Below are 19,676 nucleotides of genomic sequence, written 5' to 3' on the forward strand. Positions count from 1 at the left end.
AGAAAATTACCTACCGTCCGAAAATTACCAGTCTCGCGGAGCTTGAATGACGATTTAGGTCGCGATTCATTATTAAACGCTCGATTGATCGTATTCGATACATCGAACAGGTGAGATTGTATCGATATCGATTGGTTCAACGTATAAACATATCCTTAAAAGTCAATTTAGAAATCTGAGGGAACGGGTCTTTTTTGATATATTCGTTATTCTTTTGGATACGGAATGACAATGAAAAGTGAAATTGTTAGGAATTTTGTCATTTTCAGTTTAATCAAAAAATTTTGGTTTTAGGGAATGTTCTATTGTTTTGAGCCAAACGATACATCGAACTACTATCGAATACGGTCAATAAAAATTGTTTCGCGCTTCCGAGCGAAACACGGCGGTTGATTTTCCGACGCTTCGCGAACTTTTTATTCCTGCTCTTTTTATCGCGAAGAAAAACTGTCGTTAATGGTTCGGCGAGACGACCCGCAGAAATTTTTAAATTGAGTTATAAAGTCCGAGCTCGGTCTCAAGTACCTCCAAAGAGAGATTATGGACACCTGGGGATACATTTCCCACTTCCTCAGCTATAATAGGCTACTGTGAGGCTGCCTTGACCCCATTGGTGGTGGAGATTTTTGGTCGATGCAGATTGGGCGAATTTTCGCGATCGAATGATCTATTTTTTGAGCTGGTTCGAATGCCGAAGAGGCCAAGACTGCCGTGCTAAGGAAGAACGCCGTATGAGGCGTCAGACGTTGCCAGGTCTCCTTCGATAAAAACCGAATTTATTAGGAAAATTGTGAATATGTTTCCCAAAAATTTTCAGACAATTTTGCACGCAATTTAATCTAAAATATCGGAAAATTTCAGGGGAAAACGTGCGTGAATGTCGTCAAAAATGCGTGTTTTATCATCGGAAATTTGAGGACTCTCGAATGCAATGTCACAGTGGCATGCGATATATCGAATCGATTAGGTAAAAAATCTCGGCAGATTTTGAATTTTGAGCATAAATAAGGACGATAGCCCCTGCACCTTAGCCTAAAGAATCATTCTAAAACCAAAAATCGGCAACATTCGGAGTAATGAAAGCGGAATACTGTCAGGAAAAAACCTCGCATTCGATTCAGCGATCGATTTCGGCATCAAATGCGAGGTTTTTTTCCTAACGCTATTCTGCTTTCATTTCTCTGAATTTTACCGATGTTTGGGATTCTTCAGGCTATGGTTCAGGGCCAACCGTCCTTTTTTTTGCTAAAAATTCATAATCTGCCGAGATTATTTACCTAATCGATGTGATAAATCTCATGCTACTTTGACCACGTCACTTGAGCTTGACGAATCACATTAATAAACGCGCTTTAAATCGCAAATCCCTAAGGCATGCAAGAGCTCCAGCGTTGCCGGATCGCTGACATGTCTGATATTTCCCAATTAGAGGGGATGCGGCAACGCTGCGGCGTCGGAGCGTTTTACGTAACCGGGTGGCGCGGCGCGGCGTTTCGTGTCGACTTTGATTGTCGTGATGGGATGCGGGCGAAGGCGCTGGGCAATCGGCGATAGGCAATAGGCGCTGCACCGTGCACACACACCAGTGCACCAATTGGGTCAAAATTGATCTTTCGTTCCTTCCCGCACCGCACGGCAACCCCCCCCCCCCCCCTCGACGTCCTTCCAAGGTCGTCCTCCGAGTGCATCCGTCAAGCCGACTCTTCGTTTCGATGATTTGAAAAGGATGTTCGATGTATCGTTCGGTTCAAAACAATAGAACACTACCTCAAACAAAAATGGCCGGATTTAAGTTGTAAAAACTGAAAAGGAGAAAATTCCTAACAATTTCACTTTTCATTGCCATTCGGTACCCAAAAAAATAACAAATTTTTTAAAAAGACCCGTTCTTTCAGAGTCCTGAACTGACTTTTGAGGTTATGTTTACATGTTGAACCAATCGATATCGATACAATCTCATCTGATCGATGTATCGAATGCGATCTATGAGGAAAATGCAACTGCAGCCGAGTTGACACGACTGGAGGACCCGTACAGCAGGGAAAAACAACTTGGCGTCGGAAGCACAAGTCAGGTAGGTGAATTGGACCGCATTTTGCGATTGGGAACTAAAATTCCTGGCTCAGTTCAGAAACAACGTAAGTTCCATATGTTTCCCTTTTCACATGAGTGTTTTTTTCGGATGAGCTAGTAATGGGTCACCGAGAACTGTACTCAAATCGAATTCGATTGAATTTCATTCATCAAACGAATTGATAAACGCTGCGTGATGCCGATGATCGGTGAAAGCAGGAGCCAATTAGAGTTCAGATTTTCTTTTTAAACGAAATTAAGAAGAAAATAATAAAACACGAAACACTAACGCAGCAAAATGCAAACACAGCAGACTCGAATTGACAAAATCTAACAACAGGGAAAAACGACTAAACAAAAATTCTGGTGAAAGATGAAGTTTCTGACATCGATTACATCAATTCAAAAATCGAATTCAAGTCCCGAGGTGATTTCGAAATTTCAAATTGATGGATTTCAAAGGGTTCCGGTGAGACCAACGAAGAAGTCGAATATCATTCAACGGTGAATGACATTCGATCGCGAAAATTCGCTTTGTGTTTACATATTGAACCGATTGATATCGATACAATCTCACGAGTTCGATGTAATGAATACGATCCATACTGCCGTGCTAAAGAAAGAACGCCGTATGAACATTCGAGAGTTGCCAAATTTCCTTCGATAAAATGTTTATTTTTGAAGAGAGCTTTGGATATTTTTCCTTGAAATTTTCAGGAACTTTAGGTAAAATTGCGTGCAATATTATCTGAAAAATTGGGAGAAAAATATTCCTAACTTTACAAGGAAATTCGGGGTTTATCAAGGGAGATTTGGCAACGCCTAAAGGTTCATACAGCGTTTTTTCTTAGTGCGGCAGCATAGTAGTCCCGTGTGGCAAAATGTAGTCCCACCTCTGTTACAGACTGGATTTTTGGGATCTGGCAACGTTTCTCCGGGAAGGTTGTTCGGGTTCCCGAATTTATTCGATTAGATCTAATGACGAGCGCCGAAAGTGAGCGTCACCATCCGCGTAGCAGCGACGACAGTCGGGTAATAACTGGACCGTTGCGGGCGCTTCCGTCCGACGAAACAAGATACCGACGCTTCGGCTCCCGAATCCGAAACGGCGCTCCTGGCGTCCCGACGCCGACGCCGCCGAGGCGACGCCCGACGCGCGCGATGCCCACGGTAACGGAACATCGGGGACACGGAACAGAGCACAGGCCCTGCTCATTCTCAGATCAAAGAGTCACTTACGGACGACTAGAGTCCCTTTATACTGAGAGTCAAGACAACACCCCTCATGGAGTCACAAACGGGAATAAAGATTACAGAAATTGAACGTTTTTCGTAATCTTTGATCGGCCCATTCTCGAATTCCTTTCTTCGTTCCTTCCCTCATTCCGTTTGTTCCTTGCCGAACCCGTAATTCCCCGGTCCATTCCAGATTATAATCTTTGCAATCGGTGAAACTGTAATCTTTATTCCCGTTTGTGACACTGTGAAGGCCTAAAATACGGGAACCAATCAGAAATGGATTCACATTGTCTTGACTCTCAGTATAAAGGGACTCTAGGGGACACGGAACAGAGCACAGGCCCTGCTCATTGTTAGAGTCCCTTTATACTGAGAGTCAAGACAATTTGAATCCATTTCTGATTGGTTCCCGTATTTTAGGCCTCCACAGTGTCACAAACGGGAATAAAGATTACATTTTCACCGATTGCAAAGATTATAATCTGGAATGGACCAGGGAATTACGGGTTCGGCAAGGAACAAACGGAATGAGAGGAGGAACGGAGAAAGGCGTTTGAGAATGGGCCGATCAAAGATTACGAAAAACGTTCAATTTCTGTAATCTTTATTCCCGTTTGTGACATCCATGAGCCGAATTGTCTTGACTCTCAGTATAAAGGGACTCTACTCATTGTCAGATGAAAGAGTCACTTACGGACGACAACATCCATCCATACCGCTCATCAACTTGACCGCACTTCGCAATTAGGATCTACGATTTCGGTTCACGGTTTCGATTCACGGACTTGAAAATTTTTCCCTGACATTTCTGTCATTTTCCCTAACATTACCAGGTTTTCCCTGAATTTTTAATATTCCCTGACATAACCCGCTTTTCCCTGACTGTGGCAACTTTTTCGTTTCTTAGGAGAAATCGGGGACGGGTGGAGAAAAAGAATAATACTGCCGTGCTAAGGAAAAACGCCGTATGAACATCCGAGAGTTGCCTCATTTCCTTCGATAAAATGTTCATTTTTGAGGAAACTTGAGAATATTTTTCTTTGAAATTTTCAGGACTTTTCGGTGGAATTGCGAGCAAAATTATCTGAACATTGGAAGAAAAATATTCGTTAGTTTACCAGGAAATTCGTGTTTTATCGAGGGAAAATTGGCAATGCCAGAAGGTTCATACGGCGTTGTTCCTTAGAGTACCTATATTGAGAGAGTATGGCCACTGGGCCCCATGGCGAGGATTAGGACCCAAAAATGGCGGTGCTTTGTTTTGGTTTTTGTGGATGGGAGGGAGGTCATTGCCAACTTTTGACGGTTATCACCAACCGCACTTGCTGCCAACCTTACTACATCTAAGATAATTTTTCTCAAAAATTGCACACGATTAGCCCTAAAAATATGTAAAGATGTCGCAATAGTGCATTTGAGTAAATTTCTCGTTACGATAAGCAAAGAAAACTACATTTTGAGTCATTTTGCATTACATTAATTTATGGCGTCCGCCATTTTTGGGTCCTAAGGGCTCCATTTAGCCTAAGATGGCTTAGCCAATCAGAGGTGGTAACCCCAGTGGCCATACTCTCTCAATATAGGTACTCTAATGTTCCTTAGTGCGGCAGAGTAGCTCGGTTCCCAATTCTTCGGTGAGCTTTGAGTCGGAGTAGTCTAAGTCTGCAAAGTTTACTTTTTCCGATAAGAATGATAAGATTAGTCGGATCCGAAGACAGAAGTTGGCGTGCCGCGGGCCGCCACGAAATCCACTATCTCAAGGCTAGCCGCCGCTGCCGGGACTGACAATGAGCACCAGTTCTCGCTTCACAGAGACCCGCCAAAGCCGTTGGAATCTCCTGAACCTTGACATTTCGTCGTTCCGTTCGGCACCTGATCACGGCGTGTGCTCTCAGGATCCAGAAAAGATTCTCGTTTTCATCGTCTTGCACCTCGCCGCGCCCGAAGGAAGGAAAAAATCATGGAAAAAAATGGGTCAAAGTCGTGTTTGAACGGCGCAGTTGTAAGTCGAATTTCCGCGGGTGGAGTCGCCTCGCGTTTTGGGCGCGATGGACAGAGTTACAAATCTACGATGGAAAGTATTCGAAAACCTGGTTCTGTGGTTTGATGACCTACGGCCAACTAGAGTCCCTTTATACTGAGAGTCAAGACAGTTCGGCTCATGGATGTCACAAACGGGAATAAAGATTACAGAAATTGAACGTTTTTCGTAATCTTTGATCGGCCCATTCTCAAATGCCTTTCTCCGTTCCTCCTCTCATTCCGTTTGTTCCTTGCCGAACCCGTAATTCCCTGGTCCATTCCAGATTATAATCTTTGCAATTGGTGAAAATGTAATCTTTATTCCCGTTTGTGACACTGTGGAGGCCTAAAATACGGGAACCAATCAGAAATGGATTCTAATTGTCTTGACTCTCAGTATAAAGGGACTCTACGGCCAACCAGCAGCGCGCGCGCTTCACTGAAAATAAGCTACGGGCTATGTAGACATACCGTCAGTTCCAGGCTTAGAGGCCGAAAGTTCGGGTGCTAGAGCCATAGCTTCGACTTCTCCGGGTGCTACGCCCGAAACTTCCGGCCTCTGAGCCGCTGAACGCGGAGGGTATGCCTACATAAGCACTTTAAGTGCGGCTACCACGGCCCGAGTTTTTTTTTCAGTGTTGACCAGTCCCTTAATCAAACCCTAAATAGCTATCTTGCCGCAAGATGACTCCCGCTACCCAGAAGAACATTTTCGGTCTCCGGAAGCGAATTTTTCCACAAAATTGCCGCAATGACAAACTCAGGCTACGGAGTCATGGTACGGAGAATCCGGAAATAGAACTCATATTTTGTAGGGTTCGTCCGGAAGTACGAACCCTAACCTAGTGAAAAACCGTAGGTTGAACTTTTGGTTCCAACCATTAGGATCACTCCATTTTCTTATTGTCTTCTTTGTTTATAGCTATGTCTGTCAATTTCAATAACCAGTCCGCTGAGTAGACAGCCAGTCTTGCAAACTGTTATCAATCTTCCTTAAATACAATTTCAATTTTTTTCAAGACTTGGTTTTTCCTAACTTAGGTAGTTATATAAAAGAAAATTCCAGGAAAACAGGCTTAAAAACGCTGGGAATCGTACGAGAGAAAGTCACTTATCTACATAATACGCATTTTTGTGCTTTAATTTTTCAATTTAATTAAGTACTCGAATTGCCCTTTCAATCACGACGAAACATAATTCGTTACCAGTAGGAAAGGCAGACAAAATTGAAGGCGCTGCAGCATTTTTAATGACAACGCCTGGATACAACTATTCGTACTCCAAGGATGTCCGCGTTGCATAAACAAAAAATTGCAGGCGACTCAGCTTTCGCTTGGCACAGACAGATCATGCTCAAAGGATCTTTATGTTTAACTTAGACATTTAGAGTTGCGTATTGCTGTTCGTCTAAGGTAGCATCTCTGCGACTGCACCAAATGGTGCGATTAGCAGAAATGGTAATAGTAATGATTAAGCAGAGCTAACATTCTCAAGGATTGTACGGGAAAGTATTTGGCAAAGAAAAATTTGTGGATGTGTCAAATCCATGATGTGTTCCGTGCGGAGAAAAACTCGTCCTAATGATTTTAACAATCATATTCTTAGTTGATCGAGTTGCGTCAAAATTGCTATAGTGGCCTTGGACGAAGTCGGGGTTTTGTAGATAAACCGAACCTTATGAAAATGAGACTCAAGTATCCAAATAAAATGGGGACATCTAGATTTTAACAAATGAGAACTTTTATGTTTCACCTATTTTCTTCTCTTTTCTTCATTTTCCACACATTCGTACCTGATTCTGACGAGAAAACTTGAGCAGCCGAGCAGCGTCTTGGACGACGCGAAAATACGTGTAAAAATTTCAGTTCACCTTCAATTCAACGATTAATGCAATTTGACCTACGTAGGAGTTAAAATAGTTGTATCACTTATTTTAACCCAAGTAAGCAGGATTACAAATAGACCATTATTATTTAAAACTGATTGTGAGTCATCCTTTGCGGAGACGATAGACACGACGTAGAAACTTTGCAGTGTTGCCCAGATTGTGCGGCTTAATACTTAATATACCGAATTTTGTTGGGTTTTTTTAAAGAAAGTAAAGTGAGGCGTTCTTTGAATCCGAATCGAAGCTGGAACTTTCACGTGAGCTCACCAGGGAAACTTCCCGGGAATCTTAATATGAAATAACCGTTTCCGGGAAAGTCCCATAGAGAGATACACGCGCACAGTTACGATCCCCGTAAATTCCCGTTCCTCTTTCCGGCAATAAAAAAAAAACCCACCCCCAAGAAAACTTTGATCCCATCGCGCTTTGCGCGGCAGTAGCTGTTTTCTAGAAATAGAGCTGACCTGGACGGCTACTTGTACGGCGTGGTGCATTTGAAAAGATTTGTCGATTTTTTACAATTATTGCTGATAATCGCGCTAAAAACCTTGCGGCTTGAAGTTTTTCTTGGTTTTTTCTCCTCTTTTTTACGAACGGAAAAATTCGGTTCAGGTTGCCCTCGAGATTGCAAAATCTTCCAGGCTTCCAGATTTTCACGTGCCATTTTTCTCACCTTATACAAAATTTTTCACCGATTCGAAAATTAATGACCTTTTTTTTTGCCTTTTTCGTGTAAAATTTCAATTCGCAATAAAATGCTCCAAGCACGTGTCTTGGATTTGTAGCGCACTGCTAATTTTTACTACTCTCACAGTAAAACATGTCAAAATTCGCCAACCCCCACACCCCAAACAAAAAAAAAAAAAAAAAACTCATTCATATGGGGCTTGACCCAGAAGATGACACGAATATTGGCTGAATACTATACTGGTTATTTCGAATTTTAAATATCCTTGCGGGGACTTGGCAACGTCGTGATATGACTCGGCATCAATACTAAGAGTTGACTCATTACGTAAGCTCATGATGAAGTCGAGTATTCCAATCTTTGCAATGGTAGATGATGCCAAGTGTACAATGAGATCGTTATTTGCTTGTTAATTCATATGAGGCTGGATAAAGAATTGACTTCCAATTTGGTTACGCACATCACTGCCAACGTCCGTGATATCAACATTGTCAAAGGTATTTGACTGAGAATTGCATCAACAAGTTTCATTAAAAAAGAAATATTAGATCCCAGAGATTTCTCCGAAGTATCGATTTTTGTCAAGCTAAGACAAAAATTCGGTACTTGAGTTTGCGTCGCAAGACATTCCGTCTGTTCTCTCCATTCCCCAAAGAGTAAGTTGTGAGCGGTTCTGTTCATTTTTCGTCGCTTCCCGCACAAAGGAACGTAATTCCACTCCAAGTGCTGAGATCGACTGAACAGCTTACCATTTTTGTTAGGTATAGACTGTGCTGTTTTTGTCAAAAATACTGAATTCGGCGCGAAATTACACCCAAGAGGAAAAATTAGAAACATTTTCAGTTGGGTATGCTTAAAAGTTTCATACTAAAAATAAAATTTGCGAGTAAAAATTTCCCAACGTTGAAAGGGCGTAAAGTTAAGATTCAACCAGGTGGTAAAATAGTGTTGGGTCCACACTATTTTGTGGGAACACAAAACCAAAAATTTCAACGGGAGTAAAAAATTAAAAAAATTTAAGCAAACAATTTTGTGTCCTTGAAAACCCGATAAAACTTTTAAATATAGCCTTTTCTTGAAACTACACTTTTTAAACTGCAAATTTAAAACCGTTTAAATTTACTGGGTTTAGGCTTTGAAATTTTTATAAGTTTAATTGGGGCCTAAAATTTTGTTGTTAAAAACTTTCCGCTGAACGATGGTAGGATGGAACTGTTACAACAATCGAAATTAGATCTGATCGAGAGACTGGCTGGGCTGAAGAAATACTGCCTTCTTCCCGCTATAGAATCGTCGATCCAACCATGAAAGAACGCAACTAAATTTCAATATTGCCAAATTTCCTCTCGCAAACTACATTCTTACCAGCAGAATCTTGGACCTTTCAAGTTGAAAATTTCACTGATGTTTCTCCTGGTATCATGCAAAAATCAGACAAATTTTCGACAAAAATTGCACGGGTATATTCTTGTAAAAAAATTGAATGTTTGAGTCAATATTGCAACCTTGGAATGGAGATAAGTTCCTCCGTCCGGGAAACCACGAAACGTAAGCCCATTTACCACCTACTTGGGCAAAATTCTCATTCCTCAGGCACGCTTGCAGGAAAACCGCAGGAATCGCGAGATCGCTCCGTTGTAGTTTTACGTAATTTATTTACCTTTGCCAAAAGGAACTATGTGCAGTTATATTAAATCAAAAAGACCTATGAAAGACGCGAATCCCATGCACACAGTTTCTTGTTACTAAATTCATTTGTACATAGTTGGTTTTAGTATAAATACGTCCAGCTCTACGTTACCGCCACGCACCTCAAACTACCGCAAGCTCCGGGCTTCCTCCTACAAACCCGTAGTTCGTCCCAGTGGCGTAGCATGCTTCGATACATATCGATATTTCCCTATTTGAAGCTATGCTAAAGAATCGATTATTAAGGTGTTCGCTGCGAAAACCCTGATAATCGATCCTTTTCCACAGGTTTAAATGGTAGATCAATCGATAAATCGCAAAGCAAGCCACGCCACTTACGGGTACGGGCGTATCTCGATTTTCCCGAGTCTTAGAAAGCATGGATTTACATGTAAAAAATTACTAAATTTCAACATTTTACTTTTCATGAAAGCATACGCAACGCCGAGTCGGAGGGAATGGGAAATAAGGGAGGTAACGCTGGAATTCGGGTATTTTTCACGGCAAGCCTCTTAGACTAGCGGGCTCGTTATTGAAATTGATGGACAAAACAATAGACAAAGGGAAATGGACTGCAGTATTTGAAACACACGCCGGCCAAACAGCAATTTGCCGGTAAGAAATCGCCTTCGGCCGCTAAGAAAATCGTTGTTAAACTCCGTTTTTGGGATTTTCCGGCGTATTCCTGACTCAAGGTATTTCGAAAGGGCAATTTTTCATTTCGGCCCCTAAGAAATCTGAGATGGCCCCGAATAAAACAAATTGCAGGCCAGATGACGGCTAAGACTTCATGCCGAGTTTCGAACGCTGAATGGAGCGACCCTATTGGTAACGGGTGGTTGTGGTAGACTAGGGGGAAATGATGAACAAACTATAAGGTTTCACGTGGGGTGCCATAAGTTAGTCTATTACTTAAACCCCTTCTGTCCATTGGAACCACGTGCTTCCATCGATGGGAGCGCTCCGTTTTCCCGTCGCCTCCTTTGTCTATCAATTTCAATAATCAGCCCGCTGGAGGGTGAGGAACACAGACACGAAATGTCTGGAGCCCCAGGTAAGACAGCTCCGAGGCAACACGGACGGCCGATTGAGTTGAACTGAGGGAGCATTAGTGATTTATGGAATAATGCATAGTTGAACACATCATGTCAGAGCCGAACATTCGACTCAACTGCCGTGCTATGGAAAAAGGCCGTATGAACATTCTAGAGTCGCCAAATTTCCTCCCAAAAATATTTATTCTTGAAGAAAGTCATGAATATATTTTTCCTTGAAATTTTCAGAACTTTTGGATCAAATTGCCGACATAATCCCCTGAGGAATCGGAAGAAAAATATTCATACATTTTCCATAAAATTCATGATTTTTCGAAGAAAATTTGGAAATGTCTAAAAGCTCATACGGCGTTTATCCTCAGCGCGGCAGTATACTACTACTACACACACAGCCACTAACACACGGCTGAATCGAGCGTCAGTCAGTTTCGCCGCTTTCGACAGCTATTGTTCCACTGTCAAAAATCATACTTCTCTCATACCTACTTGAACCTTCATTTCCCAGATCTCCTCATTTAAAAAAAGGAGGGAAAATCAGACGGAAATAACCGTTGAATAAACTATGTTGATACGTTCAGAAGATGATAAGAAAAAGAGCAATCCTGATCCGATGAAATTCCTAATTTTCCATCGACGCACAATGGCGCGAGTCAATAGGAGAGACCGGACAAAATTTGGAAACTTTGAAAGCTTATAACTCCGTTTAAACCAAATTTTGAGGTTCTGATAGTGGCCCCAATTGGTTCCCTCGTAAAATTTTCTTCCTGAAGCACCCCTTATAATTTAAATTGTGATGAAATAAATAGGTATATCAAAATTTGGAGTTTTAGTAAAAAATTGTATGTCCAACCTCTCTTATTAACTGGATCCACTGTGCGACGGTAAGTGCGAACAAGTCAACACCTCATTTCCGTTCCAAGAGGTTCCTTTCGAAAAACAAGGATTTGCTCCTCATAAAATAGCCTTTAATTTCACTTCGATGGCCAAAGTGCGAAACCAGGGCTGCAGAATCTTCTGAGCTTCTACATTTTCACGCGCCCGCCGCCCGGTTGCCCACATTTTTCTCATCAGTTTTCCACAAAATTTCCCACCGATCTAATCCAAATATGACCTTTCTCTCCTGTTTCCCTTTGATATTCGACTTTTGACCCCTCAAAATGTTCCCACCTTCCACATTTTTGGGGCTTTTCCACATTTTCATGCGCCCGGGCAGGTTCGTGATGGGGCATTTTATGCACCCCTGTGCAAAACTACGTATCTCCGCCTGCGATGTTGCAGACTTCCTGTCATACTTGATTTTTGCTTGGAAAAACTAGCCATCGTAATTTCTAAAGCACTTCTTGGATTTTTCTCCTCTGTTAGTAGAATATTCTGTTTCAATTTCAAGCTATGAAATTGGCTTGTTGCCCTTCTTAAAAATAGAATTTAAGCAAAAATTTCGAAACACCGCAATGGAGATGCGTGGTTTCGCAATTTGGCCATAGACTTCATTCTTCCTATTTTATTCGGGCGATGACCCTGGTATGAACCTCGGAGTCAACCGTCTGTCTCCCGTGCTAAGGAAAAACGCCGTATGAGCCTTCAGACGTTGCCAAATTTCCTTCGATGAAACCCGAAATTACTGGGATAATCGTCGATATTTTCCCCGTAAAATTTCAGACAATTTTCTACAAAAATTAATCTAAAATACCTGAAAACTTCAAGGAAAAATATGCTTAAATTGCGCCAAAAATACACGTTTGATCAAGGGAAATTTGGCAGCTCTCAAATACTTTTAATGCGTTCTTCCTTAGCATGGCAGTGTTGGTCCTCCGAGAGGAAATGACAGGCAAAACACTGGAACAGACGACACCTCTCAGACTTGGTGCAGCGTTAATTTACGTTGAATGTCACCTCAATTAATTCTAGTTAAGTAGCTCCTGCTTCTAGTTTCCTTTCCCTATCGGGTTCACGGGCATCCGTGGACACTTCTCCTTGTCTCACACCATCGTCACCCTTCGTCGAACACCTCCTCGATGAACTCTCAATTTTTCTTTTTTCCCAACGGAGGAAAAGTAATTGAGGAAGGTCAGGACTCTACAGAATAAAATCTACCATGTCTCTTCTCTTGCATTTCATATGATTGAGACTCTACATTTCTAGATTACTACAATCTTCTTCTTTCTATGCCTAATTTTTATACATACCTAAGTATTACAAGGTTACCACAGAATTCGTAAAATGAAATTCCCTGACATTTCCCTAATTACCCTGACACATTTTGGTGAAATTCCCTGAAGATTGAAGATGTGACGGATGGTCAAGTAGACATGATTGAAAATAGTTTTCGGGCAAAATTTCTTGTTCAAAATCTCAAACCCATTCTAGAAAGTAAATGAAGGTGATTTATACAAATTTCCCAGACATTTTCGTCATTTTCCCTGACTTTTTAAAATTTTCGACATTTCTCAGTTTTCCCTGACTGGACGACTTGGATGTCAGGAATTAATGTCCCATGATTTTTCTTGCCTTGTCACAAAAACGAATACCTTACATATAAAAAATTATTTTCATGGTATTTTAAATGTATTAACTGGGTTGCTATTTAGATTACAGTTATCACAGGATGGCGACGAAGTTATCTCCATACAAGTGACGAACAGAAAATTGACGCAGCACGATAATACTGTAATGGCACTTGAAGTTTCTTAAGATATCTTTCAACTTGACATCCGAGTGTTCACTAGGCAATTGCAAAGGGCTTCAGTTAATCTTAGTTAAGTACTTTTTAGCTGAGACAGCAGTGCCAAATTTTGCATCATGGTTTACAATTTAATACTTACACTAGGATTGCCACATATGAGTATGACAGGATTCTAAATGTGAGCATGATATATATATTTTACCCATCTTTTTTCAAGAAAGGGGTTCATCTTTCAGGGAACATTTCAACCATACTTTTGCTCAAAAGTTTAAGTTTTACTGACGTCCCACGATGTCTTTGTATGATACTTAATAGATGTTTCAGAGAAGAACTAGAAATGTGTACTTAGGTTGAGATGTGGCTACATACTTATTTACTACAGCAATACTATGAGAAAATGAATTTTTCCACCTAACTGACAACAGTGACAAGTGCTATCTTGGCTTAACGCGATGTCATTAGCTACAATTCTACACCACAGACTTCAAAGAAAACTTGCACGTGAAAGATAATATCATCATGCGACACCAGTAAATTCCTTTCCTACCTACTTAGATAGTAGTTTAATTCAGGTTGAGAGCTGGCTTAAAAATTTTGTTCAGACATCTGTAACTTGGCAGACTTTTAATTAGAGGTTACAACTAGACTTTCGTGCAAAAGAAAAAATTAAAACACATATTACCTACTTCCAGGTGTAGCGAATTCCTAACAATAAACCTGCATCATTGGTTCAGAGGCAAAAATGTTTGCATTGATTAAGTGCCATGAAGTATCAATAACTAAGCATGCTCTTCTATAGGGCTACTCAAACATTAGAAATATGATGATTAGCAGGCTATTTTGCCTCTTTTTGATTAGGTGAATGTCTAGCGGATTTATTGTTGACTTGGGTGGAGACATCATACGTCAGGACTAAAGTGAGGTACTGCTTAGGTCACCACTCATTAATGGTGTCATCTGATTGCATGTATAAACCTGTTGAGTGATGCTGATCAGAGATTGAAATTTGTCTCAACGTACAATAACTGACATAACGAACAGACAAAGTTCCTTATAATTGCACACCACAGAATTGAACTTCTCAATTCATGGAGTTACAGTGGGTGCCTTGAGGAGAGACCATGCTTATTCGGAATTCATTAACTCAAGCACCTCCTAAAACTAAACCCATCTTGGTCATCGATAGAAACTTCATGCATTTTTTCCTTAAGTAGGTGGTGCTGATCAGGGGTTTCAGAGATTTTATGAACTTTTTTCAGCAAACAATTACTGAGCAATCACTCACAATGTTAAGCACATTGAAAAGTGTAGAATCAAAATCAAAAACCAAATTTTGGTAGGTATTCCTTATCAGGAATGACTTCAGCAAATTGGGTTCAGCGAGAAATATAAGACATTCCAAACTTTATCCCATCCAGCCATGAAAAAACTACCTTTTTGCAGAGGTAAAGGTTCATTGCAGAATCTAACAAATTGGAAAAATTTGGTAGGAAACATAACTGCTTGTCTATTGAAGACATTCTGCATGCACCAGCAAAGATTTGCGGGGTGACACCCTGATACCGCCCCCCCAGGATGGTACAAGCATATGCTGAAGGCGGGTGATAACATCCTTTGACCGAATCGATTTTGCTAAGATGGAAAGGCAATTTCAGGACTTCGGATCTGAAAGGAAGGAGAAAACCGCGGCGGTAATACTTGAAATATTAAAACCAAAACATACACACCTAAATTTGAGGTTATCTGGTTTCAGTTGAAAGTTGTGTTGGAGGACGCCGCAAAGAAGCAGCTCATGCAGATCCTGGCGAAAATTTCGAAGTGCACAATTAGAGAGGCATAATCCGAACTTAACCGATCATTTAGAAAACACTCTGACACTTGTCGAAGGATAAAAGTAACCGAACTTGGAAACACAAACACATCACTAACACTTGACCGAAAGCACACTCAGCGACCGAATTTTCCGCGAACCGCCGTGAGGTAGGTTTAGTCTCCGATGGTTAGGGATTGGATCATTCCGCGGCGAAAACACAAAATTAGGAGAATGATATTAATTTCGGCGGAAATCCGGGGTTTAAAAAATAAAAATAAAAAAATTCACAAGAGAGACCCTCCCATCCCGACGGTTACGATCGAAGGACTGAAAACTGGCGTCAAAAGCTTCGCGCTTCGAACGCTAGGTAGCGCTGGTGTACCGCGCGTCGGTGGAGGGAAATGCGAATCACCGCGTCCGCTATGATGATCCGTCATTTTTTTTATGACTCACGCTCACGCTAGCTTATTTTATTACCCATCGGGAAGTCCTTGGCGATAAGTGTTTTTCGTTTGATAATTGGGTGTAATTTTACTGTTCATTCAATCACATCCGCAGACAGAAAAAAGATAGAGAACTAAGTAGTAATCTGAGAGAAGAGTCAAGTTTTTTCAATTCTGTCCACTTGATTGTTCTTCGTAGACGGACATCCTCACATTCGCAATCGAAATGATCATGGTATTAACAACAGAGCGGTTGTTCGTGGAAAATTACGTTTGTGGAGAAGAGTCAAGCATGAGTATGATACTTTGATATGGATCTAGCAAATGGATCAATAGAATTTCTTGGCCGTGATTGCAGACATGATACGATACCTCTGCGTCGGAGCATTTCGAGGTTAATCAGATCATTGTAAACTTGAATATACCTGTAGGATCATCCATGGTAAATGTGCTATTATAGTAATGTTAAAGCTCGCCATAAAGTTTATAAAAGAGAATGATAAAGCAATGGTATTATCAGACTGAAAATGTTGGAGTAGCGGTACGTAGGTTGCGCAAAACACTATTTCGCCTTCAATTTTGGGGGTAGACTAGAAAACATCCCCAAAGCAGCAATAGTTATCGATTCGATACTTTGAAGGGATTAACGCGCCAGGAAGAGTTACTTGATAACATAGCGACCAAAGTTTTATTTTATAATGTATTCTTTCATGCAAGAGCGGTTGCAAATATTCCTCAAAATTGTGTCTCGAATTTCCTCCAGGAATTGAGGGGATAAATTTCTCAGTTTTTTTTTTTTTTTTTTTTTTTTTTTTTTTTTTTTTTTTTTTTTTTACCAGGCACCCGTCCTGTTCATTAATAGTAAATTAAGTTGCTACGCTCCATGAAACTTCGTAATGCTGCAATGCAGTTGGGACCCTCTGCGGCCAGGGCCATGGCGTGGAGCACCTGAGGCGCGGATGTTGTTGGCTCCCCCCCTCCCCCCAGGGAAAGGTTGTAAGGGGGGGGGGGTACAAGAGAATTTTGAATTTTATGAGAGCAATCTAACAATGCTTTTTTTATGGGAGAGAGCAAATTTTTCTTAATGAATCATTTAAATTTCCTCCTTTTAAATCGTTTGAAACTTTCTGAGTGTCGAAAAGAACGTTTAAAAATTTGTGTCCAGGGTTTCAATTTAGCTGAATTTGCGTTTTTATATTTTTAAATGATTTTTGAAGTCAGCGATTGTAACAAGCCATCTAGTGGTATAGATTCGCGTTTAAAAATGGCTGATGCAGAGTAAACTGTAAAAATGAAAGAACATAAATTCGGAAAAATCGAAACCCTGAGTGATAATGTCTAAACGTTCCTTTCAACACTCAGAACGTTTCAAATGATTTAAAAGTAAGAAATTTAAATGATTCATTAAGAAAAAATTGTTCTCTCCCATAAGAAAAACATTGTATCCGTGCTTTTTCGCTTTCGCGGCAGTAATTCTGACGTCACGAGCCAATGGATGGGGCATGATGGGGCTTACCCCGAGCGGGGGGAAATCTGCGCATAATGACTGACTTATATGGATGGATCTTGATTTGGCCTCGGTCTACACTCTCTCGCTATTCCTCTCACTCAGTCTATGACAACCACCCGTTTCAACCAAAAGGATCGCTCCATTTTCCCTTTGTCTATAGCTCTGTCTATCATAGTCAATAATCAGCCCGCTGAACGGGGTCAAGCCATTCCTCTCGCTCAGGCTATGACAACCACCCGTTTCAGTCAAAAGGATCCCTCTATTTTCCATTTGTCTACAGCTCTGTCTATCAATGTCTATAATCAGCCCGCTGAACGGGGTCAAGCCAGGACAGCTTTATGAAGAAGCGGCAATCGGATAATGGCAAAGCTTGGGTGCTTTTCTTCGGCTGTCAGGGAAGTCAGTCGAGTCAGAATTAATGTGCACAGCTTAATTTCGGCCGATAAATAATGAATGAGCTCGATTTGAACGGGGGAAAGGCCGGGGGGGGGGGGGGGGTGTCATCGATCGATGTAACGCGGTAACGTCCGGTATGTACCGAGGCATCGCTGATGACGAGGTGTTGTCAGTCCGCCTTTGACTTCGATTAGTCGCTTTTCACAGCGAATGAATATGGAAAATGATGAATTGGGGGATTGGGTCTAAGGAAGATGTTAAGCGCTTTGGCTTGGGGTCGAAGCAAATTGTTGTTTTCACAGCCCTACCACCGGTATCAAGTTTCGGAAACAAATAGCGGAGTGCATAACCACGTATCTCCATTGCGATGTTTCAAAATTTCGGCTCCTTTATTTTTTTCGAGGAGAAGCAAGTCAATTTAATTGCTTATTAAGATATAACTCAATACATAGCTTATGGAATATTCCGCTGACAGAGAAGACATATCTATCAAGGAATTTTTCAAGAAAGTACGTTGACCAGTTTTCCAAAGTAAAAATAAAATATGATAGGAAGTCTGCAACGTTGCAAACGGAGATACGTGTTTTCGCTTTTTACCCATTGATATTTATTGCTATTTTTCAACCTCAGTCTCCAAGTAGCAAAATGCAACGAGAATAATAAAACGAAGTCACAGTTGGACTTACTTTATTTGCAATATTTTGCTATGAAATTTTGCAATATTTTTACATGATTCGGTCAATGAATGTCGATTTTACGCGATTAGATAATGAGTTCATGTATCAGAATGTTACTCAGTTATTAAAGTTGCGATGCAAAGGAATATTGCGACTCCTTCCAATTTTGTTATAATGAATTTCGACAAGGAAAACCCCTTCAATTAATAGATCGGCAACATGCATGGCCCTCCGATTCAGTAGAGTCCACTCCAAATGCGTTTACGCACACGGAAAAAAGTAAATTGCTGTTTTAACAATTCAAAAAAAAACTCCTTGTCCCTTGTTGTCAAAAAAAGTAACTTCAACGTTTCAACGTAGATTTAACAACAATAAAATGCTACTTTAACCACTATAGTAAGCTAATTTAACCAAGGGCCGTAGGAAAATCTCGTCATTTAAATACAGAAGATTCGAAAACGCCTTCAATTGAAGCGTGATACCTCACGCGTTCAAGGAATTTCATTCGCAGTCACATTTGAATTAAGGTGAGGTTGGGTGACTGGGCAGGAGTTCGGAGAAAAATGTCAAAATTTCAACTTCATGATTTTTTTCCCATCATTATATTGACAGTGGAGGCTACTTTTAAATTTTTTTTAGTAAGTACAACACCTTGTCTAAATGTAGGAAGAGTCAAAAGTCGAATTTCATCTTTCAATTTTTTCCCACAAATTTTCAAAAATTTCCCGTTTTTTTCACCCAGTTACCCAACGTCGTGGGGTAACTGGACTACCCCCCCTTAATTTTTGAGGGGGGCATTATTTTTAATTCTCATTGGCCAGAAGGTGATGTCCTGCTCATGAAGGTTTAAGAAAATGTCATTTGAATGTATATAAACATGTTTAAGTGGTTAAGAATGATGTCGTAACAGTTAGCGGCAAAAAAACCCTCAAATCTGAGAATTGAATAACGGTAAAAAAAAATTGTTTCCTTGTAGATAAATGCTTAGAACTTTCTGTATTACTACTTATAAAGTAGTATTGTATACCAGGACACTGTTTGGCCACTTTTAGTGAGATTAAGCATGATACATTTTTAAAAAATGAAAAAAAATTAAGCCGCAAGGCTGATCTGGGATAGAGTCAGGCGCCAAAGAGTTCCCTTAATTTTTAAGGGGGGCATTATTTGTAATTCTCATTGGCCAGAAAAGAATGTCCTTCTCATGAGGGTTTCAGAGAATTTCATTTGAATTTATATAACCATGTTTAAGTCGTTAAAAGTGATGTCGTAACAGTTAGCGGCAAAAATGTAATTAAGTAATGCTTAAGTTATGCTATAATTGACTTAAGTTAGAAGTTTAGTGTGCTGGGAACCCTGATTATTGGTCTTTAGCACTTAAAAGTCCACAATAGTCAATTAGTTTTGAAATTTTCAGAAGTAAACAAACACCGAAGCACAGCAACCTTGCAATGGGTAACTGGGCAGGTGCCACCACTGCCACCTGCCCAGTTACCTTGGGTT

Source organism: Bemisia tabaci, chromosome 9 (assembly GCF_918797505.1).
Source record: "Bemisia tabaci chromosome 9, PGI_BMITA_v3".
NCBI classification, from domain to species: domain Eukaryota; kingdom Metazoa; phylum Arthropoda; class Insecta; order Hemiptera; family Aleyrodidae; genus Bemisia; species Bemisia tabaci.